Genomic DNA, 17,162 nt, shown 5'->3' on the forward strand with positions numbered 1-17,162 from the left:
TATTGTACACAACTTATAGACAGGAGATGTGAATCCACTGTCTGAAACTGCAGAACCTGTTTGGGTTTTTCTTCTTGCATGTGTCCCTGTAAAGTTGCTCTCCAGACACAACCTTTGTGTAAAGCAGCAGGTCTTAACAGGTGGTCCACAGACCGCTTGCAGTTTGCAATGCCTACTCAGGGGGTCCACGACTGCTTAGGAAATTAAGGGCCTGATTTAGATTTTGGCGGACGGTTACTAGCTCACAACGGTGACAGATATCCTGTCTGCCAAAATATAAATGCTATTATTTCCTATGGAATTTATATTTCACCCGACAGGATATCTGTCACTGTTGTCACAGAGTAACCCATGTGCCGAATTCTAAAACAGGCCCTAAATAATATTAACATAATAATAAATTGTGTATAAATGGCGACAGAATGAAAATTGAACATTTTAAAATGGAATTTGAAATTTGAGGCTAAAAACTAAATTGGCATTGCTTTGTGGGAGCAGTGGGAGTGCATCAAACAGAATATAATATGGATGATAAGTTGCCTTAATTGAATTTAGTAAAGTTCCAACCTTCCATTTAAAATAACAATTTAGATTTTTTATAAACGTGCTTGTTAATTTAAAAAGATGTAATCCTTTGTGTATTTGATGAATGCTCGTGTCTGTATTTTTTTGCATTGTTTTGTGGTTAAAATCATCAAAATAGCTCAGACTGTGGTCTGTTGGTTCTAGTAATGACTCAGTGGGGTCCTCGGATTCCAATAATGATTCGGTGCGGGGGCCCTGGATTCCATTGATGATTAAGTGGAGTCCACAGAAGGAAAATAGTTAAGAACCACTGGTGTATAGATATGCTTCTCACAGCAGTTAGAGCTGTCTCCAGCCTATAGCATTCACCACAGTGGCACAACAGGGTGCGAGGTTTCTGCACCTTGATGGCATAATCCCATCCACAAACATTCTCAGTGGCCACCCTTACTCAGGCTCACTCACATCCACAGCTTTTCACCTCACATGTGTTGCATGCACTGCACATACGCATACATTCCACATAAACATGGGATGCCAGCGCAAGGTTATGGGCATACACAAAATAGAGGAACTTTACTCAAGTGTTACACTCCCTGTGACACTGATAAAAGGTCTAGTCACACTACTTATTTCTCTAAATACACCATATGCTGCCACCTCTTCTTTATGTGCAACACTCAGGACAGGGATGTAGGTCACTTGCTGTAATGAGGTCAGGCTTTTAGCACCTCTCCAGGTAACAGGAGAGATTCAATCCCTCACATAGTCAGGGTACAGGCCTATGAACACACACATAGATTAGTTTGACACCAGGGCCAATATAATAGTCAGTATGCCAGACAGATATGCAGTTGGGTACTCAAGTCAGGGGAACATGCCTGCATACCATGCGGGGAAAATTTACTTCCCAAGGGAGTTTATGCTGTAGTACTGAACTTATGTCTTGAATGTTTTACTCCAGATCCTTACCAGAGGTTAAAAGGCATTTTTAGTCAAAGGTTATTATTAGCTGATAGTGATTAACATATTTGGGAGAACTGTATTTTGGTATAATAGTGGGTTTTGTGTTGAATTAGGAAACAAACCTGTTCATCCATGAATTTTCAGAAAGCGTGCTTTCATTCGTGATTCAGTAGTAAATGGTCATTTTCTTTGGATTTATTACTTATTTAACTTGTTTAGTGGTACATCGGTAGAGCTGGGAGCTGTCAGTCTAGTGTCAGTAGGATAGATTATGATGACTAGCGATCGCACGCTAGTAAGAGGAGATACCTCTATCAGAGCTGAAGAAAATTTAACGAAGAGCGGGCAGCAGAAACTTTGGTGTGAGTTGTTGAGATCAGTAGGAGTGAAAGTTTGTGAACTGGGATGAGAGGAAACTCAAACAAGTGCTGCTTCCAAGAGACATGGAGGCAATCTCTCAGTGTCAGCAGTCTCTGGTAAAGAACTGTAATCAGTTTTAAGTAAAGTTGCAGGCATAACATAACCCCGTCTGTGGTTGGTGAAGTAGATGAAGGCTGTTTCTGTCTGTACTGTAGGAAAGTACCATCTTGCCTGGCATGTTACCCCCATATTTCACTGTATATATGTTGTTTTAGTTGTATGTGTCACTGGGACCCTGCCAGCCAGGGCCCCAGTGCTCATAAGTGTGCCCTGTATGTGTTACCTGTGTTATGACTAACTGTCTCACTGAGGCTCTGCTAATCAGAACCTCAGTGGTTATGCTCTCTCATTTCTTTCAAATTGTCACTAACAGGCTAGTGACCAATTTTACCAATTTACATTGGCATACTGGAACACCCTTATAATTCCCTAGTATATGGTACTGAGGTACCCAGGGTATTGGGGTTCCAGGAGATCCCTATGGGCTGCAGCATTTCTTTTGCCACCCATAGGGAGCTCTGACAATTCTTACACAGGCCTGCCACTGCAGCCTGAGTGAAATAATGTCCACGTTATTTCACAGCCATTTTACACTGCACTTAAGTAACTTATAAGTCACCTATATGTCTAACCTTTACCTGGTAAAGGTTGGGTGCTAAGTTACTTAGTGTGTGGGCACCCTGGCACTAGCCAAGGTGCCCCCACATTGTTCAGGGCCAATTCCCCGGACTTTGTGAGTGCGGGGACACCATTACATGCGTGCACTACATATAGGTCACTACCTATGTGTAGCTTCACAATGGTAACTCCGAATATGGCCATGTAACATGTCTATGATCATGGAATTGCCCCCTCTATGCCATCCTGGCATTGTTGGCACAATCCCATGATCCCACGGCTCTCTAGCACAGACCCGGGTACTGCCAAACTGCCTTTCCCGGGGTTTCACTGCAGCTGCTGCTGCTGCCAACCCCTCAGACAGGTTTCTGCCCTCCTGGGGTCCAGCCAGGCTTGGCCCAGGAAGGCAGAACAAAGGACTTCCTCAGAGAGAGGGTGTTACACCCTCTCCCTTTGGAAAATGGTGTGAAGGCAGGGGAGGAGTAGCCTCCCCCAGCCTCTGGAAATGCTTTCATGGGCACACATGGTGCCCATTTCTGCATAAGCCAGTCTACACCGGTTCAGGGACCCCTCAGCCCTGCTCTGGCGCGAAACTGGACAAAGGAAAGGGGAGTGACCACTCCCCTGACCTGCACCTCCCCTGGGAGGTGCCCAGAGCTCCTCCAGTGTGCTCCAGACCTCTGCCATCTTGGAAACAGAGGTGCTGCTGGCACACTGGACTGCTATGAGTAGCCAGGGCCAGCAGGTGACGTCAGAGACTCCTTCTGATAGGCTCCTTCAGGTGTTGCTAGCCTATCTTCTCTCCTAAGTAGCCAAACCCTCTTTTCTGGCTATTTAGGGTCTCTGCTTTGGGGATTTCCTTAGATAACGAATGCAAGAGCTCATCAGAGTTCCTCTGCATTTCTCTCTTCACCTTCTGCCAAGGAATCGACTGCTGACTGCGCTGGAAGCCTGCAAAACTGCAACAAAGTAGCGAAGATGACTACTGCAACTCTGTAACGCTGATCCTGCCGCCTTCCCGACTGCTTTCCTGGTGGTGCATGCTGTGGGGGTAGTCTGCCTCCTCTCTGCACTAGAAGCTCCGAAGAAATCTCCCGTGGGTCGACGGAATCGTCCCCCTGCAACCGCAGGCACCAAAGAACTGCATCACCGGTACCCTGGGTCTCCTCTCAGCACAATGAGCGAGGTCCCTTGAATCCAGCAACTCTGTCCAAGTGACTCCCACAGTCCAGTGACTCTTCAGTCCATGTTTGGTGGAGGTAAGTCCTTGCCTCCCCACGCCAGACTGCATTGCTGGGAAACGTGACTTTTGCAGCTACTCCGGCCTCTGTGCACTTCCGGCGGAAATCCTTTGTGCACACCCAAGCCTGGGTCCACAGCACTCTAACCTGCATTGCACGACCTCCTGAGTTGTCCTCCGGCGACGTGGGACTCCTTTGTGTAACTTCGGGTGAGCACCGTTTCACTCCTCTTTGTAGTGCCTGTTCTGGCACTTCTGCAGGTGCTGCCTGCTTCTGAGAGGGCTCCTCGTCCTGCTGGGTGCCCCCTCTGTCCCCTGACGCAATTGGCGACATCCTGGTCCCTCCTGGGCCACAGCAGCATCCAAAAACCCTAACTGCACAACTTGCAGCTAGCAAGGCTTGTTTTTGGTCTTTCTTCAGGAAAACACTTCTGCACAACTCTCCACGGCGTGGGGCATTCATCCTCCAAAGGGGAAGTTTCTAGCCCTTGTCGTTTTTGCAGAATCCACAGCTTCTACTGTCCAGTAGCAGCTTCTTTGCACCCACAGCTGGCATTTCCTGGGCATCTGCCCATCTCCGACTTGCTTGTGACTTTTGGACTTGGTCCCCTTGTTCCACAGGTATCCTCGTTTGGAAATCCATCGTTGTTGCATTGCTGATTTGTGTCTTTCCTGCAGAATTCCCCTATCACGACTTCTGTGCTCTTTGGGGAACTTTAGTGCACTTTACACTCACTTTTCAGGGTCTTGGGGTGGGCTATTTTTCTAACCCTCACTGTTTCCTTACAGTCCCAGCGACCCTCTACAAGGTCACATAGGTTTGGGGTCCATTCGTGGTTCGCATTCCACTTTTGGAGTATATGGTTTGTGTTGCCCCTATCCCTATGTGTCCCCATTGCATCCTATTGTAACTATGCATTGTTTGCACTGTTTTCTAATACTATACTGCATATTTTTGGTATTGTGTACATATATCTTGTGTATATTTGCTATCCTCATACTGAGGGTACTCACTGAGATACTTTTGGCATATTGTCATAAAAATAAAGTACCTTTATTTTTAGTATATCTGTGTATTGTGTTTTCTTATGATATTGTGCATATGACACTAGTGGTACTGTAGGAGCTTCACTCGTCTCCTAGTTCAGCCTAAGCTGCTCTGCTAAGCTTCCATTATCTATCAGCCTAAGCTGCTAGACACCCTATACACTAATAAGGGATAACTGGGCCTGGTGCAAGGTGTAAGTACCCCTTGGTACTCACTACAAGCCAGTCCAGCCTCCTACATTGGTTGTGCAGTGGTGGGATAAGTGCTTTGTAACTACTTACCACTTTTGTCATTGTACTTTTCATAAGAGAAAAATATACAAAACAAGTTCAGTGTATGTACACCTAACCAAAAGGTTTTGCATTTCTTTTCTCACTTCTTTTCTAAAGTGCTGAAAAGTACCTCTAACTTTCTAAAAAGTTCTTAAAAAGTTTTAAAAGTTTTTTTTTCTGTCTTTCTAAAAGTTCTGAAAAACGTTTTCTTCTTTTTTTTTCTATCACTTAAACACTTTCTAAAATGTCTGGCACAGGCCAAACTGTTGATCTGTCCAAACTTGCTTATGATAGCCTTAGCTGGAAAGATGCAAGGAGTCTCTGCATAGAAAGAGGTTTAAGTGTAAGGAAGAATCCCTCTAGAGAACTGTTGGTAAATATGCTTATTGAACAGGATAAGGCCAGAGCTGGGACTCCTGTGGAAAAGTTAGCTGATGGTTCCCACTCTGATTCTGGGGCACCCCTAGCAAAAGATGTGGGAGGGAAACTTCCAAGCCTGCCCCCTAGCAAACCACCTAGCATAGCTGGTACTGATGTAGAGTCACACCATACTGATAGTGTTGTCTCACATCACAGTAAGAGTATCCCTTCTCATCATAGTAGAAGTGCTGTTTCTGTTAGTCAAGCTATTAGGGTGCCATCTGTCAGGGCCAGGTCTCCTTCTGTTCTATCTCAGCATACTTCTGTCTCTAGACATGCCTCACCCACCCACCCTGATGACAGAGTGTTAGAAAGGGAGCTCAATAGATTAAGAGTGGAACAAACCAGACTGAAGCTCAAGAAGCAACAGCTGGATTTGGATAGGCAGTCCTTAGAGGTGGAAAGGGAAAGACAGAAATTGGGTTTAGAAACCCATGGTGGCAGCAGCAGTATTCCCCATAGTCATCCAGCAAAAGAGCATGATTCCAGGAATCTGCACAAGATAGTTCCCCCTTATAAGGAGGGGGATGACATTAACAAGTGGTTTGCTGCACTTGAGAGGGTCTGTGTTGTACAGGATGTCCCTCAAAGGCAGTGGGCTGCTATCCTATGGCTATCATTTAGTGGAAAGGGTAGGGATAGGCTCCTTACTGTGAAAGAAAGTGATGCCAATAATTTTGCAGTTCTTAAGAATGCACTCCTAAATGGTTATGGCTTAACCACTGAACAGTACAGGATGAAGTTCAGAGAAACCAAAAAGGAGTCTTCACAAGACTGGGTAGACTTTGTTGACCATTCAGTGAAGGCCTTGGAGGGGTGGTTACATGGTAGTAAAGTTACTGATTATGAAAGCCTTTATAACTTAATCCTGAGAGAGCATAAACTTAATAACTGTGTGTCTGATTTGTTGCACCAGTACCTGGTGGACTCTGATCTGACCTCTCCCCAAGAATTGGGAAAGAAGGCAGACAAATGGGTCAGAACAAGGGTGAACAGAAAAGTTCATACAGGGGGAGACAAAGATGGCAACAAGAAGAAGGATGGTAAGTCTTCTGACAAGGGTGGGGACAAATCTAAAAATGAGTCTTCATCAGGCCCACAAAAACACTCTGGTGGGGGTGGTGGGTCCAAATCCTCTTCAAATCAAAACAAAGAAAAGAAACCATGGTGCTATTCATGTAAAATAAACGGCCCTTTGTCAACAGATCCCAGTTGTCCAAAGAAAAGCACCAAGCCTCCTACCACTACAATCCCTACTGCTACACCTAGTATCCCTACTAATAGCAGTGGTGGTGGGAGCAAACCTACTAATAGCCAATCCAAGGGAGTAGCTGGGCTCACTTTTGGTAATTTAGTTGGGGTTGGTCTTGTTAGGGAGACCACAGAGGCTGTGTTAATCTCTGAGGGGGCTATTGATTTAGCCACCTTAGTTGCTTGTCCCCTTAACATGGATAAGTACAAGCAACTACCCCTAACAAATGGTGTTGAGGTTCAGGCCTACAGGGACACAGGTGCCAGTGTTACAATGGTAATAGAAAAACTGGTCCACCCTGAACAACACCTACTTGGTCACCAGTACCAAGAAACCGATGCTCACAACAACACACTTAGCCACCCCAGGGCTGTTGTAAATCTCTGCTGGGGGGGGGTTACTGGTCCAAAGAAAGTTGTGGTTGCCTCAGATTTACCTGTAGACTGTCTACTTGGAAATGATTTAGAGACATCAGCTTGGTCAGATGTGGAGTTGGAGGCCCATGCAGCAATGCTGGGCATCCCAGGGCATATTTTTGCTTTAACCAGGGCTCAGGCCAAAAAGCAAAAAGGACAGGGTGACTTGGATCCTGGAAGAATGGACCAAGTGCTCCCTAAAGCTAGGGCTAGTATAAGTAAAGCACTACCTACTATCCCTCCCTCTACAGTGGATTCTTCTTCTGAGGAAGAAGAATTTCCACCCTGTGCAGAACCTACACCAGAGGAGCTGGAAGCAGACACTGCTGAGCTTTTGGGTGAAGGGGGGCCTGCCAGGGAGGAACTGAGTGTCAGCAAACCTGTCCCACACTAGAGGGTCTAAGGCAGCAAGCTGTCAAACAAGCTAATGGGGATGTCAGTGACTCTCACAGAGTTTACTGGGAGGACAACCTCTTGTACACTGAAGCAAGGGATCCAAAACCTGGAGCTGCCAGGAGATTGGTGATTCCTCAGGAGTACAGAAAGTTCCTCCTAACTCTAGCCCACGACATTCCCCTAGCTGGACATTTGGGGCAAATGAAAACTTGGGACAGGCTTGTTCCCTTGTTTCATTGGCCTAGAATGTCAGAGGACACAAAGGAATTTTGTAAGTCCTGTGAAACCTGTCAAGCCAGTGGCAAGACAGGTGGCACTCCAAAGGCACCCCTTATTCCACTGCCTGTGGTTGGGGTTCCCTTTGAAAGGGTAGGGGTTGACATAGTTGGCCCCCTTGACCCTCCTACTGCTTCAGGCAATAGGTTTATCTTGGTGGTAGTGGACCATGCCACTAGATATCCTGAAGCAATTCCTCTAAGGACCACTACAGCTCCTGCAGTGGCAAAGGCCCTCCTGGGAATCTTTTCCAGGGTGGGCTTCCCCAAAGAGGTGGTATCAGACAGGGGAAGCAATTTCATGTCTGCTTACTTAAAGGCCATGTGGAAGGAGTGTGGTGTTACATACACGTTCACCACACCCTATCATCCACAAACCAATGGACTGGTGGAGAGATTTAACAAAACTCTCAAAGGCATGATTATGGGACTCCCTGAAAAACTCCGCAGGAGATGGGATATCCTTTTACCATGCCTCCTTTTTGCTTACCGGGAGGTACCCCAGAAAGGAGTGGGCTTCAGCCCCTTTGAACTCCTATTTGGACACCCTGTGAGAGGTCCTCTAACACTTGTTAAGGAGGGTTGGGAACAACCTTTGAAAGCTCCAAAACAAGACATAGTGGACTATGTACTTGGCCTCAGATCAAGGATGGCTGAGTACATGAAAAAGGCCAGTAAAAACCTTCAGGCCAGCCAAGAGCTCCAAAAGCAATGGCATGACCAGAAGGCTGTTTTGGTTCAGTACCAACCAGGGCATAAAGTGTGGGTCTTGGAGCCTGTGGCCCCAAGAGCACTCCAAGATAAATGGAGTGGACCCCACACAATTGTTGAGAAAAAGGGTGAAGTCACCTACTTAGTTGACTTAGGCACTGCCAGGAGTCCCCTTAGGGTGCTCCATGTCAATCGCCTGAAACCGTACTATGACAGGGCTGATCTCACCCTGCTCATGGCAACAGATGAGGGACAGGAAGAAGAGATTGACCCTCTCCCTGATCTCTTCTCTTCCACAGAACAAGATGCTCTGGTGGAAGGGGTTGTACTGGCAGATTGTCTTACTGCTGAGCAGAAAGACCACTGCATAAATCTCCTGGGTCAGTTTTCTGAACTCTTTTCTACTGTGCCAGGCACCACTTCTTGGTGTGAGCACACTATAGATACTGGAGACAGCTTGCCTGTCAAAAGTAAGATCTATAGGCAGCCTGACCATGTCAGAGACTGCATAAAACAAGAGGTGCAGAAAATGTTAGAACTGGGAGTGGTTGAGCACTCTGAAAGTCCATGGGCCTCTCCTGTGGTACTTGTACCAAAACCTCATTCCAAAGATGGAAAGAAGGAAATGCGGTTTTGTGTAGACTATAGAGGTCTCAACCAAGTAACCAAAACTGATGCTCACCCTATACCCAGGGCAGATGAGCTCATAGATACACTGGCATCTGCCAAGTATCTAAGCACTTTTGACTTGACTGCAGGGTATTGGCAGATCAAATTATCAGAAGATGCAAAAGCAAAAACTGCATTTTCAACCATTGGAGGCCATTACCAATTCACAGTAATGCCTTTTGGATTGAAAAATGCACCTGCCACTTTTCAAAGGTTGGTGAATACAGTCCTGCAAGGGCTGGAGGCTTTTAGTGCAGCATATCTGGACGATATAGCTGTCTTTAGCTCCAGTTGGGATGATCACCTGGTCCACCTATGGAAAGTTTTGGAGGCCCTGCAAAAGGCAGGCCTCACTATCAAAGCTTCAATGTGCCAGATAGGGCAGGGGAAGGTGGTTTATCTGGGACACCTGGTAGGTGGAGAACAGATTGCACCACTTCAGGGGAAAGTCCAAACTATTATAGCTTGGGTTCCCCCTACTACTCAGACCCAGGTGAGAGCCTTCTTAGGCCTCACTGGGTATTACAGGAGGTTCATTAAGAACTATGGCTCCATTGCAGCCCCTCTTAATGACCTCACATCCAAGAAAATGCCTAAAAAGGTATTGTGGACAGCTAGCGGTCAGAAAGCTTTTGAGGAGCTGAAGCAGGCCATGTGCTCTGCACCTGTCCTGAAAAACCCCTGTTACTCCAAAAAATTCATTGTCCAAACTGATGCATCTGAATTAGGGGTAGGGGCAGTCCTTTCACAACTTAATTCTGAGGGCCAGGATCAACCTGTTGCTTTTATCAGCAGGAGGTTGACCCCTAGACAAAAGCATTGGTCTGCCATAGAGAGGGAGGCCTTTGTTGTGGTCTGGGCACTGAAGAAGTTGAGGCCATACCTGTTTGGCACTCACTTCATTGTTCAGACAGACCACAAACCTCTACTTTGGCTAAAACAAATGAAAGGTGAAAATCCTAAATTGTTGAGGTGGTCTATATCCCTACAGGGAATGGACTATACAGTGGAACATAGACCTGGGAGTACCCACTCCAATGCAGATGGACTCTCCAGATATTTCCACTTAGACAATGAAGACTCATCAGGTCATGGCTAGTCTTATTGTCCTTCGTTTGGGGGGGACAGGGGGGTTGTGTAGGAAAGTACCATCTTGCCTGGCATGTTAACCCCATATGTCACTGTATATATGTTGTTTTAGTTGTATGTGTCACTGGGACCCTGCCAGCCAGGGCCCCAGTGCTCATAAGTGTGCCCTGTATGTGTTACCTGTGTTATGACTAACTGTCTCACTGAGGCTCTGCTAATCAGAACCTCAGTGGTTATGCTCTCTCATTTCTTTCAAATTGTCACTAACAGGCTAGTGACCAATTTTACCAATTTACATTGGCATACTGGAACACCCTTATAATTCCCTAGTATATGGTACTGAGGTACCCAGGGTATTGGGGTTCCAGGAGATCCCTATGGGCTGCAGCATTTCTTTTGCCACCCATAGGGAGCTCTGACAATTCTTACACAGGCCTGCCACTGCAGCCTGAGTGAAATAATGTCCACGTTATTTCACAGCCATTTTACACTGCACTTAAGTAACTTATAAGTCACCTATATGTCTAACCTTTACCCGGTAAAGGTTGGGTGCTAAGTTACTTAGTGTGTGGGCACCCTGGCACTAGCCAAGGTGCCCCCACATTGTTCAGGGCCAATTCCCCGGACTTTGTGAGTGCGGGGACACCAATACACGCGTGCACTACATATAGGTCACTACCTATGTGTAGCTTCACAATGGTAACTCCGTATATGGCCATGTAACATGTCTATGATCATAGAATTGCCCCCTCTATGCCATCCTGGCATTGTTGGCACAATCCCATGATCCCACGGCTCTCTAGCACAGACCCTGGTACTGCCAAACTGCCTTTCCCGGGGTTTCACTGCAGCTGCTGCTGCTGCCAACCCCTCAGACAGGTTTCTGCCCTCCTGGGGTCCAGCCAGGCCTGGCCCAGGATGGCAGAACAAAGAACTTCCTCTGAGAGAGGGTGTGACACCCTCTCCCTTTGGAAAATGGTGTGAAGGCAGGGGAGGAGTAGCCTCCCCCAGCCTCTGGAAATGCTTTCATGGGCACACATGGTGCCCATTTCTGCATAAGCCAGTCTACACCGGTTCAGGGACCCCTCAGCCCTGCTCTGGCGCGAAACTGGACAAAGAAAAGGGGAGTGACCACTCCCCTGACCTGCACCTCCCCTGGGAGGTGCCCAGAGCTCCTCCAGTGTGCTCCAGACCTCTGCCATCTTGGAAACAGAGGTGCTGCTGGCACACTGGACTGCTCTGAGTGGCCAGGGCCAGCAGGTGACATCAGAGACTCCTTCTGATAGGCTCCTTCAGGTGTTGCTAGCCTATCTTCTCTCCGAAGTAGCCAAACCCTCTTTTCTGGCTATTTAGGGTCTCTGCTTTGGGGATTTCCTTAGATAACGAATGCAAGAGCTCATCAGAGTTCCTCTGCATCTCTCTCTTCACCTTCTGCCAAGGAATCGACTGCTGACCGCGCTGGAAGCCCGCAAAACTGTAACAAAGTAGCGAAGACGACTACTGCAACTCTGTAACGCTGATCCTGCCCCCTTCTCGACTGCTTTCCTGGTGGTGCATGCTGTGGTGGTAGTCTGCCTCCTCTCTGCACTAGAAGCTCCGAAGAAATCTCCTGTGGGTCAACGGAATCGTCCCCATGCAACCGCAGGCACCAAAGAACTGCATCACCGGTACCGTGGGTCTCCTCTCAGCACGACTAGCGAGGTCCCTTGAATCCAGCAACTCTGTCCAAGTGACTCCCACAGTCCAGTTACTCGTCAGTCCAAGTTTGGTGGAGGTAAGTCCTTGCCTCCCCACGCCAGACTGCATTGCTGGGAACCGCGACTTTTGCAGCTACTCCGGCCTCTGTACACTTCCGGTGGAAATCCTTTGTGCACAGCCAAGCCTGGGTCCATGGCACTCTAACCTGCATTGCACGACCTCCTGAGTTGTCCTCCGGCGACGTGGGACTCCTTTGTGTAACTTCGGGTGAGCACCATTTCACTCCTCTTCGTAGTGCCTGTTCTGTCACTTCTGCATGGGCTGCCTGCTTCTGAGGGGGCTCCTCGTCCTGCTGGGTACCCCCTCTGTCCCCTGACGCAATTGGTGACATCCTGGTCCCTCTTGGGCTACAGCAGCATCCAAAAACCCTAACTGCACGACTTGCAGCTAGCAAGGCTTGTTTGCGGTCTTTCTTCAGGAAAACACTTCTGCACGACTTTCCACGGCGTGGGGCATCCATCCTCCAAAGGGGAAGTTTCTAGCCCTTGTCGTTCCTGCAGAATCCTCAGCTTCTACTGTCCTGTAGCAGCTCCTTTGCACCCACAGCTGGCATTTCCTGGGCATCTGCCCATCTCCGACTTGCTTGTGACTTTTGGACTTGGTCCCCTTGTTCCACAGGTACTCTCGTTTGGAAATCCATCGTTGTTCTATTGCTGATTTGTGTCTTTCCTGCAGAATTCCCCTATCACGACTTCTGTGCTCTTTGGGGAACTTTAGTGCACTTTGCACTCACTTTTCAGGGTCTTGGGGTGGGCTATTTTTCTAACCCTCACTGTTTCCTTACAGCCCCAGCGACCCTCTACAAGGTCACATAGGTTTGGGGTCCATTCGTGGTTCGCACTCCACTTTTGGAGTATATGGTTTGTGTTGCCCCTATCCCTATGTGTCCCCATTGCATCCTATTGTAACTACACATTGTTTGCACTGTTTTCTAATACTATACTGCATATTTTTGGTATTGTGTACATATATCTTGTGTATATTTGCTATCCTCATACTGAGGGTACTCACTGAGATACTTTTGGCATATTGTGATAAAAATAAAATACCTTTATTTTTAGTATATCTGTGTATTGTGTTTTCTTATGATATTGTGCATATGACACTAGTGGTACTGTAGGAGCTTTACTCGTCTCCTAGTTCAGCCTAAGCTGCTCTGCTAAGCTACCATTATCTATCAGCCTAAGCTGCTAGACACCCTATACACTAATAAGGGATAACTGGGCCTGCTGCAAGGTGTAAGTACCCCTTGGTACTCACTACAAGCCAGTCCAGCCTCCTACATGTACTAAGCAGACTGTGGTGCAAGTTTTGCATGAGTTGGAAAATACCTTTTTTTAGCAGGATCTGGTGGTGGTTGGAGCCAGTCCCAAAGCTCTATGTAATGAATAAAGCATGAATCTTTTGTTGATGGGTTTTATATTTCCTCCGCCATGGAAGCCTTTATTAACTGACTCAATGACAGTTATATTTCCATAGGTCTTTCAAAGTGTTCTATTGGCTGTGGAGCCTGATTGTCATTATGTCGATGATGATGAAGATTGACAGGTCATTGCCAAATTGATTGGGGTTCATTGATTATTGAGTCTAAAGTTCCATGGATAGACACGGTTGTAGTGTTTTGAGTTGAATATAATTTTGGATGCCTTCTAGGGTAATTTAACATTTTTTGGGGTAATGTAATCTGAGATTATTATTGAAACAGCCATTGATTTTGATGCTGATAAAGTTAATTATGTAAAGGATATCCGTATCCATAATGAGGTTATTAGGTATAATCAGGTGTTGTTGGAGTGTACCATGTCTAATAGAGAGACACTATGGCCCTCATTACGACCCTGACGGTCAGGGATAAAGTGGCGGTAATCCCGCCAACAGGCTGGTGGTAACTACTGCCAAATTATGACCATGGCTGTGCTATCTCTGAAAGACTGCCAATGTACCACACCGACCGCCAGGCCGGAAACAACAGCCACCACGGTGGTAGCCGCCTACAGGCAGGCGGAAGACAAAGTTCCGCCCACCATATTATGACATGCCTATCCGCCACCTTTTCTGGGCAGTACCAACGCCAACAAAAGGCTGGTGGAAACAGAGCACAGAAGTCAAAGGACTCTCCATTTGAGACACAAGGAAGAACCACACCGCCATGGAACCAGAACTGCAAGTTTTCCCCATGATCTTCTACGTTATGCTCCACCACGAACAACAATGCTGGTGAAGATGATGACAGTGAGTCTAGCTGCCTAGCACACAAGGGAGGGGGGAAGGAAAAAGAGAGTGCCACTCACATGCACAATACACCCCTCACACACACACACACACGTCATACACACAACCAGATGCATTACAAAAACAAGTTATCCCCATAAATCACATGAATAATGCAAGGACAACTGGAATAGACTAAAGTGATTGTAATAAGATCAACATCATAGGTAAAAAATCGATTCGGCAATGCAACAGATATGTACAAATGTACAAAAAAGGGACACTGTGCAGTCCTTAGTTCACAGGGGCCACCTGGCCACAGGGCATAGTCCAAGGCCCCACTCGTTCCCTGCACCAATACGGAGAGAACACTGCAGGGGCATCAGTTCACAAATAGGCAGGCACCTTGAGGGGGGCACTTCAGCCGGATGCGGAAACAAGACCACTGGCTCTGGAGGGGGCAACATGCTCTGTGCTTGGCCCTTAGAAGTGCAAGGCCACAGTCTCTCAAGTGGGTGACTTTCCCACTGGTTCTGGAGGGGGCAACATGCCCTGTGCTTGGTCCTGGGAAGTGCAAGGCCACAGTCTCTCAAGTGGGTGTCATCCACACTGGTTCTGGAGGGGGCAACATGCCCTGTGCTTGGTCCTGGGAAGTGCAAGGCCAGAATCTCTCAAGTGGGTTTCATCCCCACTGGTTCTGAAAGGGGCAACATGCCATGTGCTTGGTCCTGGGAAGTGCAAGGCCACAGTCTCTCAAGTAGGTGACTTGCCCACTAGTGCTGGAGGGGGCAACATGCCCTGTGCTTGGTCCTGGGAAGTGCAAGGCCACAGTCTCTCAAGTGGGTGTCATCCCCACTGGTTCTGGAGGGAGCAACATGCCCTGTGCTTAGTCCTAGGAAGTGCAAGGCTACAGTCTCTCATGTGGGTGTCATCGCCACTGGTTCTGGAGGGGACAACATGCCCTGTGCTTGCTCCTGGGAAGTGCAAGGCCACAGTCTCCCAAGTGGTTCACTTACCCACTGGTTCTGGAGGGGGTAGCCCCTGGAGGGTGGACTACATGGCGTCCGCCGGTGGTGACGGCTGCACTGTGGTGGTGGTGGTAGTGGGATGCTCCTGCTCAGCACCGCACTCTCCGATGGCTGCACTGTGGTGGTGGTGGTAGTGGGAGGCTCCTGCTCAGCCCCTGCACCCTCTGATGACTGCAGTGTGGTGATGGGGGTAGTGGGAGGCTACTGCTCAGCCCCTGCACCCTCCCATGGCTGCAGTGTGGTGGTGGTGGCAGTGGGAGGCTCCTGCTCAGCCCCTGCCCTCACTGTTGGCTGCACAACCATGGCTAGCAGTGGGTGGGGGCTCTGTGACAGCTGCTGGTGCAGGTTCCTTACCCTTTTTGCTGGCTGGTGCAAGCTCCTCCCCCTTTGTGATGGCTGGTGCAGGCTCCTTCCCCTTTCTGCTGGCTGGTGCAGGCTCCTTCCCCTTTCTGCTGGCTGGTGCCGGGTCCTTCCCCTTTTTGATGGCTGGTGCAGGCTCCTTCCCCTTTCTGCTGGCTGGTGCAGGCTCCTTCCTCTTCAGTATTTGTGGCCTGGAATCCTTTCCACCACTAGTAGGTGCTGATGGAACTGGGCCCGTGGACTGATTGGCTGAGGTGCTTGGCTGGGTTCTTGGTACCCTGGCCATACTTGCAGGACGGGGGAGGGGAGGGGTAGGGAAGAGGTCAATTGTAGAAAGGAAAAGCTTTTTAGGGACATTAGGGTGGGAAGAGGGAGGAGAAATGGCAGTGGAGGATGAGGGAGTGGTTGTTGGATGTGTTTGTCTGCTGGATTTGGGTGCAGGTTCATGGGTTGTATGCTGTAGTGAGGTGGATGGCTGTTGAGTGCTTGCATTTGTGTATTTTAGGAGGGGTTAGACATACACAGTGGGAGAGGACACAGGGGACGTGTGCAGGGGTGTTGTGAGGTGTCTGCCAGTGAGGTGTGTGTTCTGCTTGGTGTGGTGATGATGCAGGTAGTGCATAATGATGTAGTGCATGCAGGTGTGAGTGTGTGCGTAACTTGGTGGGACGTGGAGGAGGAGGGGGTGACAGTGGAGACAGTGGATGTTGTTGTGTCTGCAACTGGATGGTGTTTGTGTGAGTACCTGTGGGATGAAGTATGGTGCTTATGTTTGCCTGTGACACCCTTGGGTGTTGTCTTGTGTGCATGGTTGTCAAGGAGACCAGATCCTCGGGGCTTGCGCATGTTCCCAACATGTCCACCTCTTGGCAGCTCCAAACTCCACTAGTTATATAGCACAGAGTTAAAGAATGGCCAAGTGGGGGAATGGGTTTTGGGTTGGGAACAGCGGGGAAGGAGACCTGTGGAAGCAAGAGTTAAACAACACAATTGCAAGATTAATCACAATGACTTTCAATAAGTTTTGTTTCAAAATAAACACTTATGCTGAAAACATGAAAGGCCTAAGGCTTCACTATAACTAGGCCTCAAAAATCTAGGTGCCTGGAAATCAAGAAAGGTTATGCAAGATTTTATCATGAACATTCCAGAAATAGCATATTATATTTTGAACAATAAAACTCTCTCCAAAATACTTCTTAGTATAAGCTCTGCATTGTAGCAAGAATCAAAGAGCACGTTTTTTTCTCTGCATGAATGAACTGTATAAGTACCATGAATAACACTGCTACTTCAGTCTCTGATTAAGAGTTTCAAGACTCAAATGTTCATGGAATATTATGCACTTTAATCAAAACTGCACATCTAAGTTTAAATGTCTAGAAATGATCACGCACTCCGCCGATCTGTATTTCAAAAGTAAAACACCAGGAAAGAATTGCGCACTCTGCTGCCGATTCGAACATTTAGATTCACATGCAATGAAAC

The sequence above is a fragment of the Pleurodeles waltl genome, chromosome 3_1 (genome assembly GCF_031143425.1).
Source record: "Pleurodeles waltl isolate 20211129_DDA chromosome 3_1, aPleWal1.hap1.20221129, whole genome shotgun sequence".
NCBI lineage: Eukaryota > Metazoa > Chordata > Amphibia > Caudata > Salamandridae > Pleurodeles > Pleurodeles waltl.